Here is a 27,981-nt window from a genome sequence, read left to right as displayed (position 1 = left end):
TCCTCCCCCGGGATCTCCGGGGCAGGCTTTCCTGTCATCCCCCAAACTCTACAGGGTGAGGCTTGACGGTCCTCCCCCAGCAGTCCGGGGGTAAGCTTAACAGTCGTCCCCCAGACTCTCCGGGGTGAGGCTTAACAGTCCCCCACCCCGGGATCTCCGGGGCAGGCTTCCCTGTCGTCCCCCAGACTCTCCGGGGTGAGGCTTAACGGTCCCCTCCACAGGATCTCCGGGGCATGCTTCCCTGTCGTCCCCCAAACTCTCCGGGGTGAGGCTTAACGGTCCTCCCCCGGGCTCACCGGGGTCAGGCTTACCGGTCATCCCACAAACTCCTCGTCTGCCCAGGGCCCCGGGGGTGTCCCCCCGAGGCTTCGGGAGCCGCAGGTCCTCCTCGGGGTGGGGGACTTGAGAGCGAGGAGGGGGCTTAAGCTAAGGTCTGTCGCACTCGATCTGAGCACTACACCCCATCTGAGCTCAAAGAGCTGAGCACGCAAGAGCGGCGGCCTGGGCGGGCAGGGGGAGGGGCCCGAGCGGAGGGGCGGAGCCGCGTGAGCAGGTATGCAGATCTGTGTGCGAGCAGAGAATCGTGGGAGCGGACGCAGGCTGCCAGGCAGGGCCCGACTTTGGCACCGGGAGCTCGGGGTGGGGAAGGGACGGTCTCCGGGGGCCGCGTCGGGGCAGCTGTCGGCAGTGGGGGCCGGTGTGGGCGAGGCCGTCGGTGGGGGCACGGCGGTCCGCCCCGTGTGTTATAAGTGTGGGGCGAGCGAGGGCGGGCGGCGGCCGGGCAGCAGGAACTCATACTTACCTGGCAGGGGAGATACCATGATCACGAAGGTGGTTTTCCCAGGGTGAGGCTCATACATTGCACTGCGGGTGTGCTGACCCCTGCGATTTCCCCAAATGCGGGAAACTTGACTGCATAATTTGTGGTAGTGGGGGACTGCGTTCGCGCTCTCCCCTGCTGATTGGTTTGAACAACAGACAACTGACAGTGGGCTGTTTAGGCTTAGTGCACTGCAAAGCAGATTCTTAGGAAAGCAGTTGTTATTCTGGGCCTTTGGGAGTGCTCTTTTCCACAGGTCCTGTACTTCTAGGTATCTTTGTCACACGTTCCTCCTTGTAAGCAAAGCTCAGCTCTGAAACTTTACTTGGGTCTCTCTGTGTTCTTGGTTTTCCCTGGTCTTTTGCAGCTGATCTGCTCTCTAGTCTGCTTTTGGGGGGCTTGGACCGGTGCCTTCCTTGGCTCTATGGGGACCTGCCTGCTCTGCTTCTTTCCCTGCTTGTAGCTTCTTGCCCGGCCCTTCTTCTCGGGCTCTTCCTCCTTTGACGGGAGGACGGCCTGTCCAAAACGCCTGTCCCACCTGGTCTCCTCGTCCAACAGGCAGCTTCGCCCCCTGCCCTGGGGCCGCTTTGGCTTTCGCTGTCTGTTCCTGTCTCTTGGTGGCCACCCTGTCTGTGCTACGGAGACTAGGCTGTCACAACCCCATGCTGGAGAAGGGCTTTCCGTCGCTTGAGGCCCACCCACCGCCTGCCCGAATGCCCTTTAGCTACGCTGCGGGTTAGGGCGGCGTGGCCGTGTCGCCCAGGAGCGGTTTTCCCTTTGCACACCTCTGACGGACGGAGCTGTTTTGACTTAACTGTTCAGCACGCACCGACCCTCGGGCCTGGGCTGCACGGGGAACGTAAATCGGCGCGGCTACATCAGTCCGCGCCTTGGTCGGAAGAATTCTTCCGTCCACCTAGCTCCCGCCTTTCGGGGAGGTGGATGGCCGGCACCAATGAGGAAAACCCTCTCCAGGACCCTTCTCCGGGAACAGTGCCCTTCCGTATGGGGAGATTATGCTGCTTTAAAAAAGAGAAATTGTTTAACTGCCTTTCTCTGAGGCAAGGTTGACTTTGTATTGCTTCCTCGTGGCTCCTTATAGCAGTTGTGTTCTGAAATCTTTAGGGTTTGACTTCATTTATGATGAAATCTTGCTGTAACTTTATTCTAATTTTCAATGAGTAACTAGACCTGAGCTGTTTGGCGTGTTAGTGGAGGATTGTTTAAAAACCTGGGATTCCACTTTCGGCTGCCTTTCCATTCCATTTCCTCTGAAAGCCCACCGAAAGCCTCCACGTCCCACATAACTCTCTCAAACCTGCAGTCATCAGGCATACAGAAGATGCTTACAGTTTCACTCCATACGAGTCCAGTTCCTTGCTGTTTCCTGTCTAACCACTGCACACATATGGTATCCCCTCCCTACCCGGAGCTGCTTCCTGGCTTTTCCGCTCAGGACAGGAAAACGAGAATGGAGAGGTAAGCTGTGCAGGGAACTCTTCCTCAGCTCGCACTCCACCCCCCAAGGGCCTTTCGAGGTCTTCTACGGACTTCAGGTTTCATTTGATTTCCAAGGTTTATGGGCTCATTAATTAGCCATCTCTCCTAATGCAGGGATCCTACGGGTCAGACCAAAGATCGATGGCCCAAAAGAGCTAAGAAACAGAAATAAAGGTGAGAGCTAGGCGTTACATTCAGATGAGAATCCAGAATCTGACTGTGCCCTGGCATGTTCAACGCTGCCGAAAAGAAGGAGCTCGTCAGGTCCCTCTGCTAGCACCCAAATCTGGTGGCTAGTCGGTCTGCTGGGAAATAAGGAAAAGGAAAAGAATTAAAGGAGTCAGGCAATAACAAGGAAATGAAAAGGTTTGTTGAACAGGTTCTGTCTGATTGACTGTCTTCCCAGCTACCCTTCCAAGTTAAAGACCTAGCCCAGTATCCTGTCTGCTGACAGCAGCCAATGCCAGGTGCCCCCTACTATACTTTTTTCATACTATAGAAAAGCTTCAGCCAGTGACACCAGCTCAGGGAGCACTCTTCTGTTTTTCTCACAGCAGACAACAGCCTTGCCAAAGCAAAGCCTTAAAAAATTGGCTACAAACTCATCAACATTCCTCTCCACGGAAATCTTTAGTAAAAGGCGAAAGATTTATACGAACTGAAGAGAAAGCAGAGTACGTAGAACTCGTGGCAGAGGCGCTGCCGGGCAACCGCCACGCTCCCACAAGTCAGGGTGACGACTCTCCCAGCCCGCTACACCGCTAGCTTTCAGAGGAAATGGAATTGAACCGATTGGCAGCCCGAGTTGGATCATCGGAACCGGGGACACAGGGAGCAAAACCAGCCCCTCGACCAGGGACTCGCTTCGCTGCACGCAATGCACTGTGGCTATGCAAATAAGATGCTCCGGCCGTCTCCGGCGCTCAAAGGAGTCTTTTCTCCGGGCTGCCTCTGCTCCTTCCCCGGCTGGGCGGAGATTGGGATGGGGCAGCTGCTCTCCTGAGACAGTCCCGCTGATGCCCAGGCGCATGGAGGACGGAGCCCGGACGAGAAGCCAGAGGGCACTTGGCCCACAGCTAAAACCCGGAGCAAACGCACACACTTTGCAAAGTAACAGGAGCCGGAATCTCGCACATGAGATTCTATCTGCCGGCCGGGGTGCGACCCCGCGTTGTACCTGCTGCTTGGTCTGCCTCTGCTGCAAAGTAGCTCGCCTCGCTCAGATCCTTGGGGTTCGCTGAGCTGCAGCTCACCTTGATACACGGGAACAGCTTCAAATCATGGACTATCAGGGTTGGAAGGGACCTCAGGAGGTCATCTAGTCCAACCCAATCCCCAACTAAATCATCCCAGCCAGGGCTTTGTCAAGGCTGACCTTAAAAACCTCTCAGGAAGGAGATTCCACCACCTCCCTAAGGAACCCATTCCAGTGCTTCACCACCCTCCTAGTGAAAAAGGGTTTTCCTAAGATCCAACCTAAACCTTCCCCACTGCAACTTGGGACCATTGCTCCTCGTTCTGTCATCTGGTGCCCCTGAGAACAGTCTAGATCCATCCTCTTTGGAACCCCCTTTCAGGTAGTTGAAAGCAGCGATCAACTCCCCCCTCATTCTTCTCTTCTGCAGACTAAACCATCCCAGTTCCCTCAGCCTCTCCTCATAAATCATGTCTTCCAGCCCCCTAATCACTTTTGTTGCCCTATGCTGGACTCTTTTCAGTTTTTCCACATCCTTCTTGCAGTGTGGGGCCCAAAACCGGACACGGTACTCCAGATGAGGCCTCACCAACGTCGAAGAGAAGGGAACGACCACATCCTCGATCTGCTGGCAATGCCCCTACGTATACAGTCCAAAATGCCGTTAGCCTTCTTGGCAACAAGGGCACGCTGTCGACTCATATCCAGCTTCTCGTCCACTGTAACCCCTAGGTCCTTTTCTGCAGAACTGCTGCCTAGCCATTCGGTCCCTAGTCTGGAGCAGTGCACGGGATTCTTCCGTCCTAAGTGCAGGACCGGGCACTTGTCCTTGTTGAACCTCATCAGGTTTCTTTCAGCCCAATCCTCCAATTTGTCTAGGTCCCTCTGTAGCCTATCCGTACCCTCCAGCGTATCGACCGCTCCTCCCAGTTTAGCGTCATCTGCAAACTTGCTGAGAGTGCAGTCCACACCATCCTCCAGATCCTTAACGAAGATATTGTACACAACCGGCCCCAGGACCGAGCCTTGGGGCACGCCGCTTGAGACCGGCTGCCAATTAGACGTGGAGCCATTGATCACTACCCGTTGAGCCCGAGGACCTAGCCAGCTTATAGTCCACCTTATAGTCCATTCATCCAGCCCAAACTTCTTGAACTTGCCGACAAGAATACTGTGGGAGACCGTATCAAAAACTTTGCTAAAGTCAAGGAAGAACACATCCATTGCTTTTCCTCATCCACAGACCCAGTTCTCTCCTCACAGAAGGCAATTAGGTTAGTCAGGCGTGACTTGCCCTTGCTGAATCCATGCTGACCGCTCCTGATCACTTGCCTCTCCTCTAAGTGCTTCAGAATTGATTCCTTGAGGACCTGCTCCATGATTTTTCCAGGGACTGAGGTGAGGCTGACTGGCCTGTAGTTCCCCGGATCCTCCTTCTTTCTTCCCTCTTTTAAAGATGGGCACTACATTAGCCTTTTCCCAGTCATTTGGGACCTCCCCCAATGGCCATGAATTTTCAAAGATAATGACCAGTGGCTCTGCAATCACACCCGCCAACTCCTTTAGCACCCTCGGATGCAGCGCATCCGGCCCCATGGATTTGTGCTCATCCAGCTTTTCTAAATAGTCCCGAAGCACTTCTTTCTCCACAGAGGGCTGGTCACCTCCTCTCCATGCTGTGCTGCCCAGAGCAGCAGTCTGGGAGCTGATTTTGTTCGTGAAGACAAAATCACGAAGGGGGAGGGTGGGGAAGCATTGAGTACATTAGCTTTTTCCACATCCTCTGTCACAAGGTCGCCTCCCTCATTCTGTAAGGGGCCCACACTTTCCTTGACTTTCTTCTTGTTGCTAACATCCCTGAAGAAACCCTTCTTGTTGTTACTCTTAACATCTCTTGCTAGCTGCAACTCCAAGCGTGAGTTGCCCTTCCTGATTTCACTCCTGCGTGCCTGAGCAATATTTTTATACTCCTCCTGGTCATTTGTCCAATCTTCCACTTCTTCAAACGGCGCTGCCTGCCAGTGCACTCAGCCTCACTTGGCAGGTAACAAAAGGGATCGAGTGGCCGTCCAGTTTCTGGAGAGTGGCTGACAACACCCGACCTTCTGCCCTGAGGAGAAACTGACGTGAGACAAGGCAGGGAGGTCATTCTTGTATTGGACCAACTTCCGGTGGGGAGAGAGCGAGAGAGAAGCGAAATGCAAGCTGCACTCTTTCCCTAGCAGCAGGTGGGCCACGTCGTCTCTCCGATGGCCTGGCTTCCCGGACGGGACCCGCTACAACTTAGATAATTTTTACCTCAAGGTTCCCAAGACACAGACAAGGCTTTCATCTCGAGGCCAAAAGACCAAAAACATCAAGACACTTGATCACCGCCTTGGATAGGCCAAGATTTAAAAGTTTATTAGAAAATATTTGAAAATGAACGATACAGAGAGTTGAAACGTCAGCTATTGGTCATCGGGGGTGACATACAGAGCATAGGGCAATTTTAGTTTGAAATGTTTATTAGAAAATGTTTAAGAATAGATACAATTTAGATAATGCTTTCCCAGCCAGAAGGGGTACAGAGAGTTTGTAACATCAGTTACTGGTCATCAGGGGTGACATACAGAGTATAGGGGGATGCTAGTACTTTGGTATTGGACAGCACATAACTTTTATACAGTGTGCAATGTCCCCAATGTGGGGTATACTGTGGGTGAGTTCAAGATACCTTCAGCAAGCAGTGAGGGTACATCACGCATACAACAGTTAAAGACAGTCATAGGTATAAATAAGCAAGCCAGGTAATGGGGATAGAATGACCCTCACATGGCAAAGTTAAGGTCTGTCGCACTCGATCTGAGCACTACACCCCATCTGAGCTCAAAGAGCTGAGCACGCAAGAGCGGCGGCCTGGGCGGGCAGGGGGAGGGGCCCGAGCGGAGGGGCGGAGCCGCGTGAGCAGGTATGCAGATCTGTGTGCGAGCAGAGAATCGTGGGAGCGGACGCAGGCTGCCAGGCAGGGCCCGACTTTGGCACCGGGAGCTCGGGGTGGGGAAGGGACGGTCTCCGGGGGCCGCGTCAGGGCAGCTGTCAGCAGTGGGGGCCGGTGTGGGCGAGGCCGTCGGTGGGGGGCGCGGCGGTCCGCCCCGTGTGTTATAAGTGTGGGGCGAGCGAGGGCGGGCGGCGGCCGGGCAGCAGGAACTCATACTTACCTGGTAGGGGAGATACCATGATCACGAAGGTGGTTTTCCCAGGGTGAGGCTCATCCATTGCACTGCGGGTGTGCTGACCCCTGCGATTTCCCCAAATGCGGGAAACTTGACTGCATAATTTGTGGTAGTGGGGGACTGCGTTCGTGCTCTCCCCTGCTGATTGGTTTGAACAACAGACAACTGACAGTGGGCTGTTTAGGCTTAGTGCACTGCAAAGCAGATTCTTAGGAAAGCAGTTGTTATTCTGGGCCTTTGGGAGTGCTCTTTTCCACAGGCCCTGTACTTCTAGGTATCTTTGTCACATGTTCCTCCTTGTAAGCAAAGCTCAGCTCTCAAACTTTACTTGGGTCTCTCTGTGTTCTTGGCTTTCCCTGGTCTTTTGCAGCTGATCTGCTCTCTAGTCTGCTTTTGGGGGGCTTAGACCGGTGCCTTCCTTGGCTCTATGGGGACCTGCCTGCCTGCCTGCCTGCTCTGCTTCTTTCCCTGCTTGTAGCTTCTTGCCCGGCCTTTCTTCTCGGGCTCTTCCTCCTTTGACGGGAGGACGGCCTGTCCAAAACGCCTGTCCCACCTGGTCTCCTCGTCCAACAGGCAGCTTCGCCCCCTGCCCTGGGGCCGCTTTGGCTTTCGCTGTCTGTTCCTGTCTCTTGGTGGCCACCCTGTCTGTGCTACGGAGACTAGGCTGTCACAACCCCATGCTGGAGGAGGGCTTTCCGTCGCTTGAGGCCCACCCACCGCCTGCCCGAATGCCCTTTAGCTACGCTGCGGGTTAGGCGGCGTGGCCGTGTCGCCCAGGAGCGGTTTTCCTTTGCACACCTCTGACGGACGGAGCTGTTTTGACTTAACTGTTCAGCACGCACCGACCCTCGGGCCTGGGCTGCACGGGGAACGTAAATCGGCGCGGCTACATCAGTCCGCGCCTTGGTCGGAAGAATTCTTCCGTCCACCTAGCTCCCGCCTTTCGGGGAGGTGGATGGCCGGCACCAATGAGGAAAACCCTCTCCAGGACCCTTCTCCGGGAACAGTGCCCTTCCGTTTGGGGAGATTATGCTGCTTTAAAAAAGAGAAATTGTTTAACTGCCTTTCTCTGAGGCAAGGTTGACTTTGTATTGCTTCCCTCGTGGCTCCTTATAGCAGTTGTGTTCTGAAATCTTTAGGGTTTGACTTCATTTATGATGAAATCTTGCTGTAACTTTATTCTAATTTTCAATGAGTAACTAGACCTGAGCTGTTTGGCGTGTTAGTGGAGGATTGTTTAAAAACCTGGGATTCCACTTTCGGCTGCCTTTCCATTACATTTCCTCTGAAAGCCTCCACGTCCCACATAACTCTCTCAAACCTGCAGTCATCAGGCATACAGAAGATGCTTACAGTTTCACTCCATACGAGTCCAGTTCCTTGCTGTTTCCTGTCTAACCACTGCACACATATGGTATCCCCTCCCTACCCGGAGCTGCTTCCTGGCTTTTCCGCTCAGGACAGGAAAACGAGAATGGAGAGGTAAGCTGTGCAGGGAACTCTTCCTCAGCTCGCACTCCACCCCCAAGGGCCTTTCGAGGTCTTCTTCAGACTTCAGGTTTCATTTGATTTCCAAGGTTTATGGGCTCATTAATTAGCCATCTCTCCTAATGCAGGGATCCTACGGGTCAGACCAAAGATCGATGGCCCAAAAGAGCTAAGAAACAGAAATAAAGGTGAGAGCTAGGCGTTACATTCAGATGAGAATCCAGAATCTGACTGTGCCCTGGCATGTTCAACGCTGCCGAAAAGAAGGAGCTCGTCAGGTCCCTCTGCTAGCACCCAAATCTGGTGGCTAGTCGGTCTGCTGGGAAATAAGGAAAAGGAAAAGAATTAAAGGAGTCAGGCAATAACAAGGAAATGAAAAGGTTTGTTGAACGGGTTCTGTCTGATTGACTGTCTTCCCAGCTACCCGTCCAAGTTAAAGACCTAGCCCAGTATCCTGTCTGCTGACAGCAGCCAATGCCAGGTGCCCCCTACTATACTTTTTTCATACTATAGAAAAGCTTCAGCCAGTGACACCAGCTCAGGGAGCACTCTTCTGTTTTTCTCACAGCAGACAACAGCCTTGCCAAAGCAAAGCCTTAAAAAATTGGCTACAAACTCATCAACATTCCTCTCCACGGAAATCTTTAGTAAAAGGCGAAAGATTTATACGAACTGAAGAGAAAGCAGAGTACGTAGAACTTGTGGCAGAGGCGCTGCCGGGGCAACCGCCTACGCTCCCAAAAGTCAGGGTGACTACTCTCCCAGCCCGCTACACCGCTAGCTTTCAGAGGAAATGGAATTGAACCGATTGGCAGCCCGAGTTGGATCATCGGAACCGGGGACACAGGGAGCAAAACCAGCCCTCGACCAGGGACTCGCCGCTGCACGCAATGCACTGTGGCTATGCAAATAAGATGCTCCGGCCGTCTCCGGCGCTCAAAGGAGTCTTTTCTCCGGGCTGCCTCTGCTCCTTCCCCGGCTGGGCGGAGATTGGGATGGGGCAGCTGCTCTCCTGAGACAGTCCCGCTGATGCCCAGGCGCATGGAGGACGGAGCCCGGACGAGAAGCCAGAGGGCACTTGGCCCACAGCTAAAACCCGGAGCAAACGCACACACTTTGCAAAGTAACAGGAGCCGGGATCTCGCACATGAGATTCTATCTGCCGGCCGGGGTGCGACCCCGCGTTGTACCTGCTGCTTGGTCTGCCTCTGCTGCAAAGTAGCTCGCCTCGCTCAGATCCTTGGGGTTCGCTGAGCTGCAGCTCACCTTGATACACGGGAACAGCTTCAAATCATGGACTATCAGGGTTGGAAGGGACCTCAGGAGGTCATCTAGTCCAACCCAATCCCCAACTAAATCATCCCAGCCAGGGCTTTGTCAAGGCTGACCTTAAAAACCTCTCAGGAAGGAGATTCCACCACCTCCCTAAGGAACCCATTCCAGTGCTTCACCACCCTCCTAGTGAAAAAGGGTTTTCCTAAGATCCAACCTAAACCTTCCCCACCGCAACTTGGGACCATTGCTCCTCGTTCTGTCATCTGGTGCCCCTGAGAACAGTCTAGATCCATCCTCTTTGGAACCCCCTTTCAGGTAGTTGAAAGCAGCGATCAACTCCCCCCTCATTCTTCTCTTCTGCAGACTAAACCATCCCAGTTCCCTCAGCCTCTCCTCATAAATCATGTCGTCCAGCCCCCTAATCACTTTTGTTGCCCTATGCTGGACTCTTTTCAGTTTTTCCACATCCTTCTTGCAGTGTGGGGCCCAAAACCGGACACGGTACTCCAGATGAGGCCTCACCAACGTCGAAGAGAAGGGAACGACCACATCCTCGATCTGCTGGCAATGCCCCTACGTATACAGTCCAAAATGCCGTTAGCCTTCTTGGCAACAAGGGCACGCTGTCGACTCATATCCAGCTTCTCGTCCACTGTAACCCCTAGGTCCTTTTCTGCAGAACTGCTGCCTAGCCATTCGGTCCCTAGTCTGGAGCAGTGCACGGGATTCTTCCGTCCTAAGTGCAGGACCGGGCACTTGTCCTTGTTGAACCTCATCAGGTTTCTTTCAGCCCAATCCTCCAATTTGTCTAGGTCCTCTGTAGCCTATCCGCACCCTCCAGCGTATCGACCGCTCCTCCCAGTTTAGCGTCATCTGCAAACTTGCTGAGAGTGCAGTCCACACCATCCTCCAGATCCTTAACGAAGATATTGTACACAACCGGCCCCAGGACCGAGCCTTGGGGCACGCCGCTTGAGACCGGCTGCCAATTAGACGTGGAGCCATTGATCACTACCCGTTGAGCCCGAGGACCTAGCCAGCTTATAGTCCGCCTTATAGTCCATTCATCCAGCCCAAACTTCTTGAACTTGCCGACAAGAATACTGTGGGAGACCGTATCAAAAACTTTGCTAAAGTCAAGGAAGAACACATCCATTGCTTTTCCCTCATCCACAGACCCAGTTCTCTCCTCACAGAAGGCAATTAGGTTAGTCAGGCGTGACTTGCCCTTGCTGAATCCATGCTGACCGCTCCTGATCACTTGCCTCTCCTCTAAGTGCTTCAGAATTGATTCCTTGAGGACCTGCTCCATGATTTTTCCAGGGACTGAGGTGAGGCTGACTGGCCTGTAGTTCCCGGATCCTCCTTCTTTCTTCCCTCTTTTAAAGATGGGCACTACATTAGCCTTTTCCCAGTCATTTGGGACCTCCCCCAATGGCCATGAATTTTCAAAGATAATGACCAGTGGCTCTGCAATCACACCCGCCAACTCCTTTAGCACCCTCGGATGCAGCGCATCCGGCCCCATGGATTTGTGCTCATCCAGCTTTTCTAAATAGTCCCGAAGCACTTCTTTCTCCACAGAGGGCTGGTCACCTCCTCTCCATGCTGTGCTGCCCAGAGCAGCAGTCTGGGAGCTGATTTTGTTCGTGAAGACAAAATCACGAAGGGGGAGGGTGGGGAAGCATTGAGTACATTAGCTTTTTCCACATCCTCTGTCACAAGGTCGCCTCCCTCATTCTGTAAGGGGCCCACACTTTCCTTGACTTTCTTCTTGTTGCTAACATCCCTGAAGAAACCCTTCTTGTTGTTACTCTTAACATCTCTTGCTAGCTGCAACTCCAAGCGTGAGTTGCCCTTCCTGATTTCACTCCTGCGTGCCTGAGCAATATTTTTATACTCCTCCCTGGTCATTTGTCCAATCTTCCACTTCTTCAAACGGCGCTGCCTGCCAGTGCACTCAGCCTCACTTGGCAGGTAACAAAAGGGATCGAGTGGCCGTCCAGTTTCTGGAGAGTGGCTGACAACACCCGACCTTCTGCCCTGAGGAGAAACTGACGTGAGACAAGGCAGGGGAGGTCATTCTTGTATTGGACCAACTTCCGGTGGGGAGAGAGCGAGAGAGAAGCGAAATGCAAGCTGCACTCTTTCCCTAGCAGCAGGTGGGCCACGTCGTCTCTCCGATGGCCTGGCTTCCCGGGACGGGACCCGCTACAACTTAGATAATTTTTTACCTCAAGGTTCCCAAGACACAGACAAGGTTTTCATCTCGAGGCCAAAAGACCAAAAACATCAAGACACTTGATCACCGCCTTGGATAGGCCAAGATTTAAAAGTTTATTAGAAAATATTTGAAAATGAACGATACAGAGAGTTGAAACGTCAGCTATTGGTCATCGGGGGTGACATACAGAGCATAGGGCAATTTTAGTTTGAAATGTTTATTAGAAAATGTTTAAGAATAGATACAATTTAGATAATGCTTTCCCAGCCAGAAGGGGTACAGAGAGTTTGTAACATCAGTTACTGGTCATCAGGGGTGACATACAGAGTATAGGGGGATGCTAGTACTTTGGTATTGGACAGCACATAACTTTTATACAGTGTGCAATGTCCCCAATGTGGGTATACTGTGGGTGAGTTCAAGATACCTTCAGCAAGCAGTGAGGGTACATCACGCATACAACAGTTAAAGACAGTCATAGGTATAAATAAGCAAGCCAGGTAATGGGGATAGAATGACCCTCACATGGCAAAGTTAAGGTCTGTCGCACTCGATCTGAGCACTACACCCCATCTGAGCTCAAAGAGCTGAGCACGCAAGAGCGGCGGCCTGGGCGGGCAGGGGGAGGGGCCCGAGCGGAGGGGCGGAGCCGCGTGAGCAGGTATGCAGATCTGTGTGCGAGCAGAGAATCGTGGGAGCGGACGCAGGCTGCCAGGCAGGGCCCGACTTTGGCACCGGGAGCTCGGGGTGGGGAAGGGACGGTCTCCGGGGGCCGCGTCGGGGCAGCTGTCGGCAGTGGGGGCACGGCGGTCCGCCCCGTGTGTTATAAGTGTGGGGCGAGCGAGGGCGGGCGGCGGCCGGGCAGCAGGAACTCATACTTACCTGGCAGGGGAGATACCATGATCACGAAGGTGGTTTTCCCAGGGTGAGGCTCATCCATTGCACTGCGGGTGTGCTGACCCCTGCGATTTCCCCAAATGCGGGAAACTCGACTGCATAATTTGTGGTAGTGGGGGACTGCGTTCGCGCTCTCCCCTGTTGATTGGTTTGAACAACAGACAACTGACAGTGGGCTGTTTAGGCTTAGTACACTGCAAAGCAGATTTGTAGGAAAGCAGTTGTTATTCTGGGTCTTTGGGAGTGCTCTTTTCCACAGGCCCTCTACTTCTAAGTATCTTTGTTGTTCCTCCTTGTAAGCAAAGCTCAGCTCTTAAACTTTACTGGGGTCTTATAAGGCTCTCTGTGCTCTTGGTTTTCCCTGCTCTTTTGCAGCTGGTCTGCTCTCCAGTCTGCTTTTGGGGGGGCTTGGACTGGTGTCTTCTTTGGCTGCTTGTAGCTTCTTGCCCGGCCCTCCTTCTCAGGCTCTTTCTCCTTTGACGGGAGGATGGCCTGTCCAAAACGCCTGTCCCACCTGGTCCGCTCGTCCAACAGGCAACCTCGCCCCCTGCCCTGGGGCAACTTTGGCTTTCGCTGTCTGTTCCTGTCTCTTAGTGGCCACCCTGTCTGTGCTACGGAGACTAGGCTGTCACAACCCCATGCTGGAGGAGGGCTTTCTGTCGCTTGAGGCCCACCCACCGCCTGCCCGAATGCCCTTTAGCTACGCTGCGGGTTAGGGCGGCGTGGCCGCGTCGCCCAGGAGCGGGTTTTCCCTTTTGCACACCTCTGATGGACGGAGCTGTTTTGACTTAACTGTTCAGCACGCACCGACCCTCGGGCCTGGGCTGCACTGGGAACGTAAATCGGCGCGGCTACGTCAGTCCGCGCTTTGGTCGGAAGAATTCTTCCGTCGACCTAGCTCCCGCCTTTCGGGGAGGTGGATGGCTGGCACCAACGAGGAAAACCCTCTCCAGGAACCGTCTCCGGGAACAGTGCCCTTCCGTTTGGGGAGATTATGCTGCTTTAAAAAAGAGAAATTGTTTAGCTGCCTTTCTCTGAGACAAGGTTGACTTTGTATTGCTTCCTCGTGGCTCCTTGTAGCAGTTGTGTTCTGAAATCTTTAGGGTTTGACTTCATTTATGATGAAATCTTGCTGTAACTTTATTCTAATTTTCAATGAGTAACTAGACCTGAGCTGTTTGGTGTGTTAGTGGAGGATTGTTTAAAAACCTGGGATTCCACTTTCGGCTGCCTTTCCATTACATTTCCTCTGAAAGCCCACCAAAAGCCTCCACTTCCCACATAACTCTCTCAAACCTGCAGTCATCAGGCATACAGAAGATGCTTACAGTTTCACTCCATATGAGTCCAGTTCCTCGCTGTTTCCTGTCTAACCACTGCACACATATGGTATCCCCTCCCTACCCGGAGCTGCTTCCTGGCTTTTCCGCTCAGGACAGGAAAACGAGAATGGAGAGGTAAGCTGTGCAGGGAACTCTTCCTCAGCTCGCACTCCACCCCCCAAGAGCCTTTCGAGGTCTTCTACGGACTTCAGGTTTCATTTGATTTCCAAGGTTTATGGGCTCATTAATTAGCCATCTCTCCTAATGCAGGGATCCTACGGGTCAGACCAAAGATCGATGGCCCAAAAGAGCTAAGAAACAGAAATAAATGTGAGAGCTAGGCGTTACATTCAGATGAGAATCCAGAATCTGACTGTGCCCTGGCATGTTCAACGCTGCCGAAAAGAAGGAGCTCGTCAGGTCCCTCTGCTAGCACCCAAATATGGTGGCTAGTCGGTCTGCTGGGAAATAAGGAAAAGGAAAAGAATTAAAGGAGTCAGGCAATAACAAGGAAATGAAGAGGTGTGTCGAACGGGTTCTGTCTGATTTACCGTGTTCCCAGCTACCCGTCCAAGTTAAAGACCTAGCCCAGTATCCTGTCTGCTGACAGGAGCCAATGCCAGGTGCCCCCTACTATACATTTTTCCTACTATAGAAAAGCTTCAGCCAGTGACACCAGCTCAGGGAGCACTCTTCTGTTTTTCTCACAACAGGCAACAGCCTTGCCAAAGCAAAGCCTTAAAAAATTGGGTACAAACTCATAAACATTCCTCTCCACGGAAATCTTTAGTAAAAGGCGAAAGATTTATACGAACTGAAGAGAAAGCAGAGTATGTAGAACACGCGGCAGAGGCGCTGCCGGGGCAACCGCCTACGCTCCCAAAAGTCAGGGTGACTACTCTCCCAGCCCGTGTCAAGGCCTTTTGGGGCTGATGTCATTTGCATGGTTACACCCACCCCGGATTGCATGATGGGAGTGCTTGTCCAAACGGTCATTTCAGCTGCTGCGATATCCCCAGTCTCTTTGTTATTGGGGCAGGAGTAATCCAGTGTATTTTCCTGTTGATTTTGGATCAAGGACAGAGTAACTGTACCTGGCATTTGAGGCCTGAGAGCGTCACCCTCGCCTGAAAAGTACTCACCATTAAGTGGTATGTGTTCCTAACGGCCACTTGTTATAGCAGGTAGGAATGGATGTTTGTTGGTGTCTTCTAGGTGGTGCTGATGTCTTTTCTGCTGTCCCTGGTGTGAGAAAAACAGAGACGTTTTTGAATCTCTTAAAATTGTTGTTAGTACTGCAGTTGCTTACCCTAAAATTATGCCGTTCACGGTGTATTTTGGTCCTGAGAGGTAAAAGGTGTGTTGTTATGCAGTGAGATAGCAAACGTCAGTTGCAGAGGTGGTGCATCTGCCCCCCCCATCCCAGAGTCCAGAATTTGCATAAATGCACCCACTGTCCTGTGACTAGCAATCTCGCTCTGCTAACTCTTCCAGCAAAGCAGGCTAAAGAAAGTGTATGTGAGCACTGTACCACAGCCCTGCTGCTCTTTTAGGTTCTTTCCCACAGAACTTTCGCTCCATACCAGTCCAGTGCCTTGCTGTTGCTTGTCTAACCACTGCATGCATGTGCTATACCGTACCCTGAGCTGATTCCCGGCTTTTGTGCTCAATACAGCCTTGCCCCTCCGTGTCTCTGTGGCGCAATGGGTCAGCGCGTTCGGCTGTTAACCGAAAGCATGGTGGTTTGAGCCCACCCAGGCACGATGCTAAGCCTGTGCTGCTTCCTTGCTTCCCCGAGGCCTGTGGGGGAGCCTCAAAGGTCCCATTTTGCTGCCTCTTGGCCTCAGTGCTTTCAGCTGGTGGTCCAAAGAGCGGGCTGGATGCTATTCAGAAACCCATCTGCCAGCAGCCGTGCCGGAGGCCCAGGCTTAATCCTCAAAGCCGAGCACAAAAACTTTCAGCCGGGAACATTTCGCTCCCTTCCCGCCTCTGCCCAAGCGGCAAGGGAGAAGCGGAGGAGACACACTGGCTCAAAGACGCCTCCCTCCCACTTCCCTGTACGCTGTGCAAAGCTCTTGGCCTGCCTCATGCCTCGTCAGGAAAGCGCGGCCATGCGGCCCAAGCCTGAGTCACGTCCGCGGCCTGGCCCGCCCCGCCCCAGCTGACAGCGCGCAGAGCCACGCGAGTCAATGGCAGGTCGAGTCGGGAGCCTCGGCTCTTTCCCCTGACAGCCACACACACAGCGCTGCCTAGCGCCCCGAGAGCCTCCCTCGTGTTCTCCCGCAGCAGCCGCCTGCCGGGGTGGTGGGAAAAGGGGACCAGGAAGCACTGCAGCCTCATTCCAGGACAGGAGGCCCTCACCATGCCCAGGCCTGCCTCTTGCCTTCAGCCCAGGCAGCCAGAGGTGCCAGGGAGCTCCCTGGCAGGCCGCCGCTTCGCCTCAGCCACCTCTTGCCTCATGGCCTAGGCTCTTGGTGCTCTGCTGGTCACCCGCTCGCTTGAAGGCCCAGAGGGAAAAGAAACAAGCGCACGTGTAGCAGAGGATGGTTTCGATCCATCGACCTCTAAGTTATGGGCCCAGCACGCTCCCGCTGCGCCACTCTGCTGCTTCTTTACACCCTCCCCCTGCCACCTAGCCGCCACTATCCGGATTAGTGCCTTACGCGCTCTCGTGCTGGCAGGCAGATGCGCAGGCTGCTAGGCAGCTGCCCTGGTCACAGGATTTTACAGCTTCTACAGGGTAAAAGGGATCTATTTGGGGTTTGGACCCCATTGGGAGCTGGGTAGCTGAGTGCCGGAGATGGGAGCACTTCTTAAACAGTTTTCAGTTAAGCTTTCAAGCTTGTGGGGGACGAGGTTCAGCCTTGGATCCGTGTCTGCAGCAGGCAAGCACGTCTGGCTCAATCGCCCCCCCGCTGTATTAGCAGACTAAAACCCGGAGCAAACGCACACGCCTTGCAAAGGAACAGGAGCCGGGATCTCGAACAAAAGTCAACTTTTTATTAAGATGACGTTCAAAGAAAAAAAAAGTGTACGGTACAGAGTTTTAGCATAGAAGTTTCTGGTGCTCAGGGAACAACGTACAGCTTACCCAAGGGATGCAAAATTCAGTTTAAGATCGGGTGGCATAAGGAATACATAATGTGCAATAGCCCTGACGGGGGGTAAAATGTTAACGTACAGACACTGAGTTAGGAGGGTATGTTGTCCATATGAGGGCTACGTTCGGGTGTGAAATATAACGAGCGGTTACGACAATGAGGATGGATTGACCCGCGTTTGGTGAGTTTTAATGTTCGGTGTTTTGGAATCTTTGCCACAATCTAGTTGAAGCAGGGTCAGTCTGAAATCTGCCCTGCCATCTGTTGGTGATGTGTTGTCAAGGCCTTTTGGGGCTGATGTCATTTGCATGGTTACACCCACCCCGGATTGCATGATGGGAGTGCTTGTCCAAACGGTCATTTCAGCTGCTGCGATATCCCCAGTCTCTTTGTTATTGGGGCAGGAGTAATCCAGTGTATTTTCCTGTTGATTTTGGATCAAGGACAGAGTAACTGTACCTGGCATTTGAGGCCTGAGAGCGTCACCCTCTCCTGAAAAGTATTCACCATTTAGGGGTATGGGTTCCTAACGGCCGCTCATGGAGGGAGGTAGAAATGGATGTTTGTTGGTGTCTTGCAGGTGCTGCTGATGTCCTTTCTGCTGTCCCTGGTGTGGAAAGACAGAGGCAGAGGCGGTTTTGAATCTCTTCAAATTGTTGTTAGTGCTGCAGTTGCTCACCCTAAGCTTATGCCGTTAGATTTCTTTCATGGGGTATTTAGTCCTGAGGTAAAAGGTGTGTTGTGAGGGAGTGAGGTACCAAAAGTCAGTTGCAGAGGTGGTGCATATGCCACAGAAGTCGTGTGCCCCTGCTCAAGAGTCCAGTATTTCCATAAACCCACCCACTGACCTGTGACTAACAATCTTGCTCTGCTAACTTTTCCAGCAAAACTTTTCTACCAGGTTCTTATGCAGCAGTATATTTCTACCAACTTTAGCTTTTAAGTACCGTCAAAGACAACCTGTTTAAGTATAACTAAAATTCCTGCTTCTGCATTGAAGATTTTCAGTGTATGCTATAACACATTATTTAAGAAAGAATAATAATTAAGTCTATTTTTAAACTAAAGAGAAGAAAACCATAAAATATGTGTTTAGAGATTGCTAAAGAATCCCATGGTGCAAAACACAAATATTGATTTTCAATCTCTTTTAACTTGCTATTGTTTGGAACCCATGTGCCTTGTCTAAAGATTTTTATGTATGTTCGGGTGAGTTCTGAAATCAAGAACTGCTAAGTACCGTTCTACTGTTCTTGATTCATGTCACCAGGATTACTACACTTAATTACTCTTGCCCTAATAAGAAAGAGTTTGGAGATCCCACAGCAGCCAAAATCACCATTTGGACAAGCACCCCCATCATGCAATGCGGGGTGGGTGTGACCATGCACATCAGCAACTAAATGCCTTTGCATCACATCACCAACAGATGGCAGGGTAGAGTTCATTCTGACCCTGCTTACACCCTCCCCCCCAGCCAAGAATTGGTGGTCCTGATACATCACACTCCCTGTTATACCAACTCATTGGTATTGAATGCTGAAGTTATGGCTAGCAAAATTAGCCACCCATCTCTGCCCTGTAGCATCCAGCTTAGCCCTTGTTAACACAGAAGTCAGTGGATTGTTCTCTGTCCATAGCTGAAACTGAGCACCGGACAAGTAGTCTGGAAATTTCTCAGTCACGGCCCATTTCAAGGCCAAGAACTGCAGCTGGTGGATGGGATAGCGAGTTTCGCTATCAGACAGTCCTCAGCTGGCAAAGGACACAGATTTACATTTATCTTCCACTTCCTGGTAGGCGAGTGCTCCCAGACCCTCCAATCTGGCATCAGCATGCAGGATACTGTTTGTTTGGTCAGCAAGGACTAGGACTGGCACATGAATCAGGCAAATAATGATTTCCCGTAAAGCCCTGTCACATCTCTCATCCCGCCATGTCCCCAATGGAGAGGAGAGGGCCCCTCCTGTCCCAGGCCGGGCGTACCAGATCTGTGGGGGCAGATGTCCATGGCCCAGCCCAGGTGAGCTGGAGCTGCTGGGGAGAGAAGTTCCTTCCTCAGCCCGAGCCCACCAGAGTTGATGTTGCAGTGGGGGAGAGGTATCTCTCATCTGGTTTTTAGATACTCTGATGAGAGGGAGCAGGAGAAAGATTTTTCTTCTCCTTGCATTTCAAACCCTTCACACACACACCCCCACCCACTTTCTGCTCTAGCCTGATCTCTCTCTCTCATGTCTCCAGGGCCGTCATTAGACATAGGCAGCTGCCTAGGGCACCACTAGGTCTGGGGGCACCGCTCTGCTGGGAGCCCGGACAGATGGGAAGCAGTGGAGCATGTAAGAGCAGGGCTGCTGGGTCCTAGAGAGAGCCGAATGCAGCACAGTCTGAGGAGGGATTGGCTGCTGGGGTCTCTGGGAAGGGGAGGGGTAGGGGTTGGGGAAGGAGCTCACCTGTGAGTGTGACTCTTTCCCCCCGGCTGAGGTGAGGTGAGGCAGGCTCTGCAGCTCTGGAACCAGTGTCCTTTGTTGTCCCCCATAACATTCATTCTTCTCCCCCCCTGCCCCATGGAGCACCCCCTCCTTTCTCCCTCCTCCCCAGAAGCATCCCTCTCTCTCCTCCCTCCCCTCCATCAGGGCTGGGTTGGGTGAGGTGCTGGGGGGTAGGTGTGGGGGAGGAGGCTGGCTGGCTGCCTGCTGAGGAATGACAGTGAAAGTAACTCACTTCCTGGGCAGTGAGCCAGGATTGGAATGTCACACGGGGCTGGGATGGGGTTAGCCAGATGTGTGAAAAATCAGGACAGGGGGTTGGGGTAGGGTGACCAGATGTCCCTATTTTATAGGGCCAGTCCCAATTTTGGAGTCTTTTTCTTATATAGGCTCCTTTTACCACCCCACCCCCTGTCCTGATTTTTCACACTTGCTGTCTGGTCACTCTAGGTGGGGGTAATTGGTGCCTATATAAGACAAAGCCCCAAATATCGGGACTGGCCCTATAAAATCAGGACATTTGGATCTGGGCACCCTAGCTGGGGAGCGCCTCCCCCGGGCTGGCAGCTGCCACCGATCCATCTCAGCCGGGGGGGAGCTGCACAGGGCAGGATGAGCTGCTGTGGCTCCATGGGTGACCTGTCCCTGAGATCAGATGCTGGGCTAACTTCACCATGGTCCGTAAGGCTGGTGGTGGTGCCCATTGGCGTGTGATTGGACCTGAGGGTTTGCTGCTGCTGTTGCTATTCTGCACCCCAAGAGGTGGATTTTGGGGTCTACTACTGCAGCTGTTGGACCAGCAGGCTGGGGTGAGCCAAGCATGAAAGCAGTACTGTGTTGCCATTTAGATTGTCATTTAACAACTTTGTTTGCCAAAAATTCTTGCTAACAATCCTGAATCCAATTTCAATATATTTTTTTAAAAAATCAATATCTTAGCCAAAAACAGAAAATTAAGTTGTTGACAATTATTAGTGACAGGTTTGGTTTGAAGCAGGGAGTGGGCCAGTTTTCATCAGAGAAACAAAAAATGTCGACTGACTTTCCTATAGCCTATTACTCCTGATAAGAGCCCTCCAACAACTGTAATATGCTCATCTCCTTACTAGTGTATAAAGCAGGGGTCGGCAACCTACGGCACACGTCCCAAAGGTGGCAGGTGAGCTGATTTTTGATGGTACGCAGCGGCAGGCTGAGCGGCTCAGCCCATCACTGCTCTGGGGTTCCAGCTGCTGCCCTATTGCCAGCTGGGATACCGGCCGTCGGCCCCACTCAGCACCTGCTGCTGGCCTGGGGACCCCCCAAGGAACCCCAGGCTGGCAGCGGGCTGAGCAGGCCGGCTGAACCACTCAACCTGCTGTCAGCCTGGGGTTCCATTCACTCAGCCGGCAGCGGGCTGAGTGGGCTGGAGGCGGGCTGAGCAGGGCCGGTGGAGGGTTGAGTGGCTCGGTCTGCTGCCAGTCTGGGGTGCCGGCAGCACTCAGCCTACTGCTACTCCGGGGTTCCAGCTGCCGGCCTCTTGCCAGTCAGGAGCCCAGCCGCCGGCCCCACTCTGCCTCCTGCCAGCCTGGGTGAGCAGAATCCCAGGCTGGTAGCAGGCTGAGGGGGGTTGGCGGCCGGGTTCCTGGCTGGCAGGAGTTGGTGGTCAGAACCCCAGACCAGCAGCGGGCTGAGCAGGGCCTGGGATCCTTGTCTAGGGTTCCAGCCACCAGGCCCGCTCAGCCCACTGCCGGTCTGGGGTTCCATTTACTCAGCTGGCAGTGGCCTGAGTAGGACCTCAGATAATAACAATAGTTTATTTATATAATATACACATAGAGAGAGACCTTCTACAAACGTTAAAATGTATTACTGGCACGAGAAACCTTAAATTACAGTGAACTTGGCACACCACTTCTGAAAGGTTGCTGACCCCTGGTATAGACTGACCATATGTTGTACTAAGATTCTCCTGCTTTTTTTATCCTGTGAGTCAGTATAGCTTTTGCCAGGCCAGAAGTTGGGCAGCCAATGTTTTACGTTTTCACAATGTTTTCTCCAACTTTCATAAAGTAAATACATAGTTAATATGAGTTAAAAAGGCCAGGGACACTTCCTTGTGAAGAATCTGTACAGCAGATCATGCTAGAGCTGTGAAAATGTCAGTTTTTGATGGAACTTTAGAGGCAGTTATTTATCATGTATTTTATCATGTGAATGTGCTGCTATTGCTAATGTCTTTCCAAACAAAAATAAGGCACAATAGGACTTCTGTAACATTTCTGTGCGACCTTAATCTAGATGAGATGATTCTGTGCTGACTTCATTTTGGTCACTTTGTGCTTTACCTAGCAGTAAAACTAGGGTTATATTTTCCCACTGTTTGGAAACCCAGCTTATTAAACTGATTTTGCAGCCAAAAAAGCCAGAAAGATTGCTTTTAATTAAAAAAAATCTTTGTTTCAATACCTCTTCATATAAATTTCCAATACAATTTTGACAAATTAAAAAAATTATATTATTTGCATCATTCTGTCAAATCAGAATTTTTTCTATAGTGCTACTTCTTTAGTGCTAGTGCATCAGCATTACATTGTGCTTCATTAAGTTAAACTGGTTTTAATACCGTGAATGTGGCAAGTTTTCCAATAGTGTAAGCTTATATTTCTGTTGCTAAGAGCAGATCAGGCACAGGGGCACCAGTTTAATAATCTCGCCTAGGGCACCATAAATCCTAAGGACGGCCCTGCATGCCTCAATTCTCTTTTTCCTGGCCTTGTTCCAGAGCCCTCACAGCCCAATTCTCTACCCTAACGTTGAGCACTCTACTGCCCCCTGAACCGCTCATTCCAACCCCACCCCAAAGCCTGCACCCCCTAGCCAGTGCTCTCATCCCCCTGCACTCCAACTCTCTGTCCCATGTAGCCTGATTTAGGGTGTACTAATAATATTAATTTGGAAAATATGATGAAAATGTAATTTATTAGCTTACATTTTATTTAATTTAATTGAGTTATAAAGTTACAGTTGCATTACTGCTATTCAAAAGATACATATGGCATTATATGCAACAAAGTTTTGGTTAATATACTCACACCCTTCCTTGATAACCTGGTGATAAGAGACACAGGACCAGCCTTGCAGTTCAGGTTTTCAATTCTTGAGTGAAAGATGCAGTGCTTTGAAAAAGCTAATGTTACTTAGGGTTTACTTGACTAAGTTAAACTTAAAATCAAATCCTAATAAACAAAGAATAAAAACTTAGGGAAACCGAGCTTAGCCGAGTTACTTTGAAACTTAAAGTTTAAGAACAAGTACAGCCTACTGATAGTAGATAGAGAGTGGAGGAAGTAAGTCAGAATGACAGAGCGATGTGCTCTAGCGAGGTGGGTTACCTCTTTTATAGGGCACAAGCGCCAGGAATCCTTCCTCCTATGCTCAAATTTCATTCCTTACCCACAAAACATTAGGGTACGCTTACTTCATAGGCTAGTATGTTTGTGCATGTTGATGACATGTACATATGCACATAAGTTCCCTTGTGGTGTACGTGTTAATTCTGTGGGTACAACACTGAAAAACCCCTTATGCCATTCTCCATTGTCAATTGGTCTAGGTAAAGGTCTTAGACAGGCGTGGGTACTTCTCTATTTAAGTAACAAGATAAAGGTCAATTTTCCTTTCTGAGTAAAAGGTCACACTATAGAGATGCTCACTTTGCCTTAGCTTAAGATACAGGATATGGCCTGTAGGGCCTCGTAAGTCATGTGCCCCAACCCCCTAATCATTTTTATTGCACACCACTGGACTCTCTCCAGTTTGTCCACATCCCTTCTCATGTGGGTCCCAACCCCAAAAGTACTCACATTTCACCCCAATGGCCCCAAAATGTACATAGGGTGTTGCCATGGTCAAGTCACTCTTGAGCCTGCTGGCAGAGAACAAGGTGAAAATTAGCCAGGACGTTGCTCAGTCAATTCCCTCTGCTCCCAGCAGGTGGTATCAGAAAGCTCCAAGATGGCTCACTTCCCTTTCTCTCATCAGCTTCAGGCCCCAGGGTTACAAATGCACAAACCAGTTGGGAGTCTCCCCTGGGCTCAGGGTGTGGGACTGCTCTGAGGGGATGGACTTGCACACTTGGGATATTAGTGCAAAGATACAATTTCAATTTCTCTTAGAGAAATTTGAGGGCAATTATATTTGGTAAAAATCTTATTTAGTGAAAGGAAAGCTGCAGTGACAGCCTGGTTATTGGGGTGCAAAACACTTTCCTCCTGGGAGAAACAAGAAGTTAGAATTAGAAATTTACATCATTTGTTCCAATGTTCGCACAGGTTTAATTTTGCTTCTGTGTAGGTTTGTTTCAGGCTGTGACTGTTTTGGTTTATTGGGTTGTTTGGTTTTTTTTTTAGTTGGAATGGAGCTTTTAATTGACATTTGCTGGATTCGAATGGTTGACCTGCAACACCTTTATACAGATTTGGCCAGTATTCAAGGATTCAATTCCTTTATAGGAGGTTTTAGTGGTCAGGCTTATTTATTTAATGTTATTTTATCATCCTGCTGTAGCACACCTTTATGATAAAATGTTGAAATTTTCAATTTATGGCCTTTGTTAATTTTTATTTTTCAAAACAAAGTTTTTCTTAATATTTGGGTTTTAAATTAAGCATTGTTTTTGGTTTTAACTTTTCATTTAGGTTTTGGTTGTTGATGGGATCTTTAAGAACTTTGGATTTAATACTAAAATTTGGACAGATTTAAATTATTTAAAGTAACACTGTTTACTATTTTATTTTATTAAAGGTTGTATTGCTCTAAACCCTGGCCGGGGGGGAGAGGAGATGAGCCTGGCCTTTAAGTGAGAAGGAGCAGAGGCATGAGAGGCATGGCCCCCGTGAAGGGTGGGGCCAGGTGATGGGAGGGAACAGCCCCCCCCAATTTTTTTGTCTAGCCCACCTCAGTCCCCCACCAAACGAGAAGAGTCTGATGCCACCTGCTGGCCACTGGGTGTCACTGCTCTGTGCATTACCCAGATTGGTGAGAAACACACTCTGTGCATTACCGTGACTGGTCCGTGGGGGTCACTGCTCCTAGAAGGCAGACACACGCTGTGCATTACGCCACCTGGCCACTGGGTGCCACTGCTGCGCCAAGGGAAACACCTTCTGTGCATTACCCTGAATGACCACGAGGTGTCACTGCTGCTCCAAGGAAACATGCTCTGTGTGTTACCCTGATTGGCCACTGGGTGTCACTGCTGCGCCAATGGAGACATAAGAGCGGCCAGACTGGGTCAGACACAAAGTCCATCTAGCCCAGTATCCTCCTGTCTCCTGCCAGCGGCCAGTGCCAGGGGCCCCAGAGGGAATGAACAGAGCAGGGAATCATCAAGTGATCCATCCCCTGCCACCCATTCCCAGCTTCTGGCCAACAGAGGCTACAGGCACCGCCCCTGCCCACCCTGGCTAATAGCCCTTGATGGACCTGTCCTCTGTTCATTTATGTAGTTCTTTTTTGAACCCTGTTATAGTCTTGGCCTTCACGACATCCTCTGGCAAGGAGTTCCACAGGTTAACTATGCAACTGCCCTGAGTTTTCCCCCCCCCACACACACACCCCGGGTTGTATCTGGAAAAGTGGATGAGGATGAGGAGAGCCATGATGTGTCTGTCACGGGCTGGTGCCTCAGTTTCCTCTAGGCAGCAGTGCTGCAGGCTCCTTTGGTCAGTGCCCATGCAACTGTGTCGGGGGAAGGGGGAGTAGAGGCTCATGCTCCCCAGCCCCATGTCCCTCCCCCAGCAGCTAGGGAATCCAGGCCAAATGTAACCCTGGTAGCTGGGCCGGGATTAGCCTGGGCCGGGATAGGGCTGGGGAGGTGCGGGAGACAGATGCACCCGCTGTGAGGGGAAATCTTCCCATTCCCTGACAACCCCCCTCACTCCTTGCAGCACGGCGCCCCCTAGCACTTCTTACTCTGTCGTGGGGGTGTCTGCTGCCTGCTTCTCCCTTAGCATCGTCTCTCCCCACCCTGGGGCACTGGCGTCGCCCGTCCTGTGCAAACAGGCAGGCCCTGGTGTGCCCTATGGCAGTGCCCTGGAATTGGGGCAGCTGTTGGATGGAATATGGGGGTGGGCAAGGCTGGGGACCAGGACTCCTGGGTTCTCTCCCCAACTCTGGGAGGAGAGTGGAGGTTAGGGGGTAGAGTGGGGGAGGGGCAGGGCTGAGATCCAGGGCTTCTGGTTTTCTCCACCTCCTCCAGCTGCCTCGGTCCTTTCACTGACTTTCCTGTTCCAAATTCATTTGCCAACTTGTGCAACCCACCCCAGAGGTGGCTGCATCTCAGTGTTGGGTGAGGCACCCTTGGCTGCATCACCTCCTAACCGTGTCTCCCTCTCCCTGCAGGTGACCCTGCAGCAATCGGCAAACATCCGCAAGATCGTGGGGCACTTTGAGCATTGGAAAGGCAGGGGCCAGGCGCCCAGCACCCCCCGCCCCCGAGAATGGGACCCCGCCCGCCCCCTACTTTTTATGGGGCGTGAAGAGGGGCGCAGGGGGGCGCATCAGGGGAGGGGGTGGCCAGGGTCTGAGCAGGGGTGGAAATTGACTGGTCAGGGGCTCAAGCAGCTGGAGGCAGAGTTAGGAGCGGGGCTGACGGGCAAAGTCAGGGAGGGGGGAAGGAGCCAGAGTTAAGCCCAGGGGGAGGCACTGCCAGAGGGTTAAACCCCGGCACAGGCAGGGGCAGAGGGGTAACATTTACCCCGGGGGGGGGGGCTGAGACTCCAGTGTTTGCAAAAACAGGGTGGGGGGAGCAGAGGGGCTTTTCTATTTCCCCTCCCACAGGCAGCACCTCTCAGCATGGGCTTCCCAGGGCTGGGCTCTTAAAGGCACAGGCATCCCACTGCCTAGACACTGCAGCTCCTCTCTGATGTAACCTACTGAGGTGCTGCAGTAGGAGACTCAATTCAGTGAAACCTGGCATTCCCTATACGCCCCCCAGCCAGGGGGCTGTGCACCCCCGTCCCCGAATTTCCCCAACCCCCCTCCCCAGTGGTCAGGTAGTTACATGCAGCGCTGCCAATGTTGTCATTGGTTGCAAATTTGAATGGAAATTGAAACGTTAACACACACTTCAAAAGCAGATCCAACGTATGAAAAATACTTGTACCTGAGAAAGTAAAATAGGTTTGAAAAGTCTGGACAAAGCCGGGTTTCCTCACCCAGCTGTTGTGTTTGCTGACAATGTCGGTGCATTGGCTTCGGCAATGTTGGCCAACCTCAGAATTTCAAATGATGATTTGGAAGCAAGGTGTGAATGACTCTCCCCTGACAGCTAGTGATGAGCCAGGGTTGGGGGAGGCTTTGGGACCAGACTGTATTTACATGAACTCACCTACGCTGCCGAGGTGTCCAGCAGACAGAGTTGGGCTGCCTCTGCTCTAGGTGCCCAGAGGAGGAGGGAAGGTGTGTGGGGCTCCAGCCTGGGAATCTTCTTCCCTCCTGCCAAGCCCTGACTATCAATCCTGGCCCCAACCCTCCTTTTTTCAAGCGCCATGTGGGCCAGAGGAAAAGTGTGGCAGGAAGCACAAGGCCCCAACTTGTGAAGCAGCGAGAATCCCAACCATCAGGGTAGCAAGTTCTAGAGCCCCAACCCACTGTGTCCATCCCAGCCAGAGACCTGGCTCTAGGAGATGTGAGTCACCCAGGAGGGGGGGAAAGACTGGTCTTACACAACTGGAGACAGGGAAGTTGATCACTGTGAGCTCCAGGGCTTTACCACCAGCCAACACAAGGTCCCACTGAGATTTGAACTCAGATTGTAGGATTCAGAGTCCTGAGTGCTGCCCGTTACACCATGGGACCAGCTCATGCTGTCTTCTCTGTACATCGGTGACCCTCATGGGGCTGGCTTGTGTAAGGGGGCTCTTGGCCCTTTACTAAAACTTAGTGTGTGTGTGTGTGTGTGTGTGTGTGTGTGTGGTGCGGGGGGGGGGGGCGAGGGGTTGGTTGGCTAGTTCCCAGTCCCAATAGAAAGGGGAAGGGCCAATGGGAAATCAGGCCCCTGAGACTGACAGGCCCCTGGGCAATGGAGAGAGGACAAAGCTCCAAGTTAGCCGCACTGACAGGCCAGGCAGTGTAATGAGGGAGTCACCAGGCCAGGGGGTCCCATCCTCCGTGGGAGCTGGAACTGCCTGGGCCAGAGTGGGGCAGAGCTAAGGAGAGAGCAGGAGCCCGAGAAGAGCCAGGGAGCAGAGCTGGGCAGGTGTAGTGCCAGAAACTGCTCCCTGTAGGACTTTGCTACCTGCAGCAGTTACTGAGACCTGAGGTTGTTCTTATTTGCTGACTTGTCCTAATTGGCTAAAACTTGACAGTGGTTTCTCTAGCAAAGGCCAGTCCCTGGCCCCTTGGTCCAGACATCCTCATTCACACCAGGCTGGGGTGACCCGATGTCAAAGAGGAAATATTGGGACGCGGGTGG

The 27,981-nt window shown here is 52.0% G+C and overlaps 6 non-coding genes across 6 annotated transcripts; 3 read left to right on the top strand and 3 right to left on the bottom strand.

Moving 5' to 3' along the window:
- The first annotated feature begins 794 nt into the window (after positions 1–794).
- LOC120376172 lies at positions 795–958 on the top strand. The gene has a single exon (XR_005587080.1). It is a non-coding gene; the product is annotated as a U1 spliceosomal RNA (small nuclear RNA).
- A 1,924-nt stretch (positions 959–2,882) lies between these two features.
- LOC120375989 lies at positions 2,883–2,998 on the bottom strand. The gene has a single exon (XR_005586916.1). It is a non-coding gene; the product is annotated as a U5 spliceosomal RNA (small nuclear RNA).
- Positions 2,999–6,707: 3,709 nt separating this feature from the next.
- Positions 6,708–6,871, top strand: LOC120376185. The gene has a single exon (XR_005587093.1). It is a non-coding gene; the product is annotated as a U1 spliceosomal RNA (small nuclear RNA).
- A 1,923-nt stretch (positions 6,872–8,794) lies between these two features.
- Positions 8,795–8,910, bottom strand: LOC120375988. Its single transcript, XR_005586915.1, has one exon. It is a non-coding gene; the product is annotated as a U5 spliceosomal RNA (small nuclear RNA).
- Positions 8,911–12,591: 3,681 nt separating this feature from the next.
- LOC120376117 lies at positions 12,592–12,755 on the top strand. Its single transcript, XR_005587035.1, has one exon. It is a non-coding gene; the product is annotated as a U1 spliceosomal RNA (small nuclear RNA).
- Positions 12,756–14,654: 1,899 nt separating this feature from the next.
- Positions 14,655–14,770, bottom strand: LOC120375957. Its single transcript, XR_005586888.1, has one exon. It is a non-coding gene; the product is annotated as a U5 spliceosomal RNA (small nuclear RNA).
- Between the last annotated feature and the right edge of the window lie 13,211 nt (positions 14,771–27,981).

The sequence above is a fragment of the Mauremys reevesii genome, linkage group 12, assembly GCF_016161935.1.
Source record: "Mauremys reevesii isolate NIE-2019 linkage group 12, ASM1616193v1, whole genome shotgun sequence".
In the NCBI taxonomy this organism is placed as follows: Eukaryota; Metazoa; Chordata; order Testudines; family Geoemydidae; genus Mauremys; species Mauremys reevesii.
Note: the sequence above shows the minus strand (reverse complement) of the source record. Positions and strands in the feature narration are given on the sequence as shown.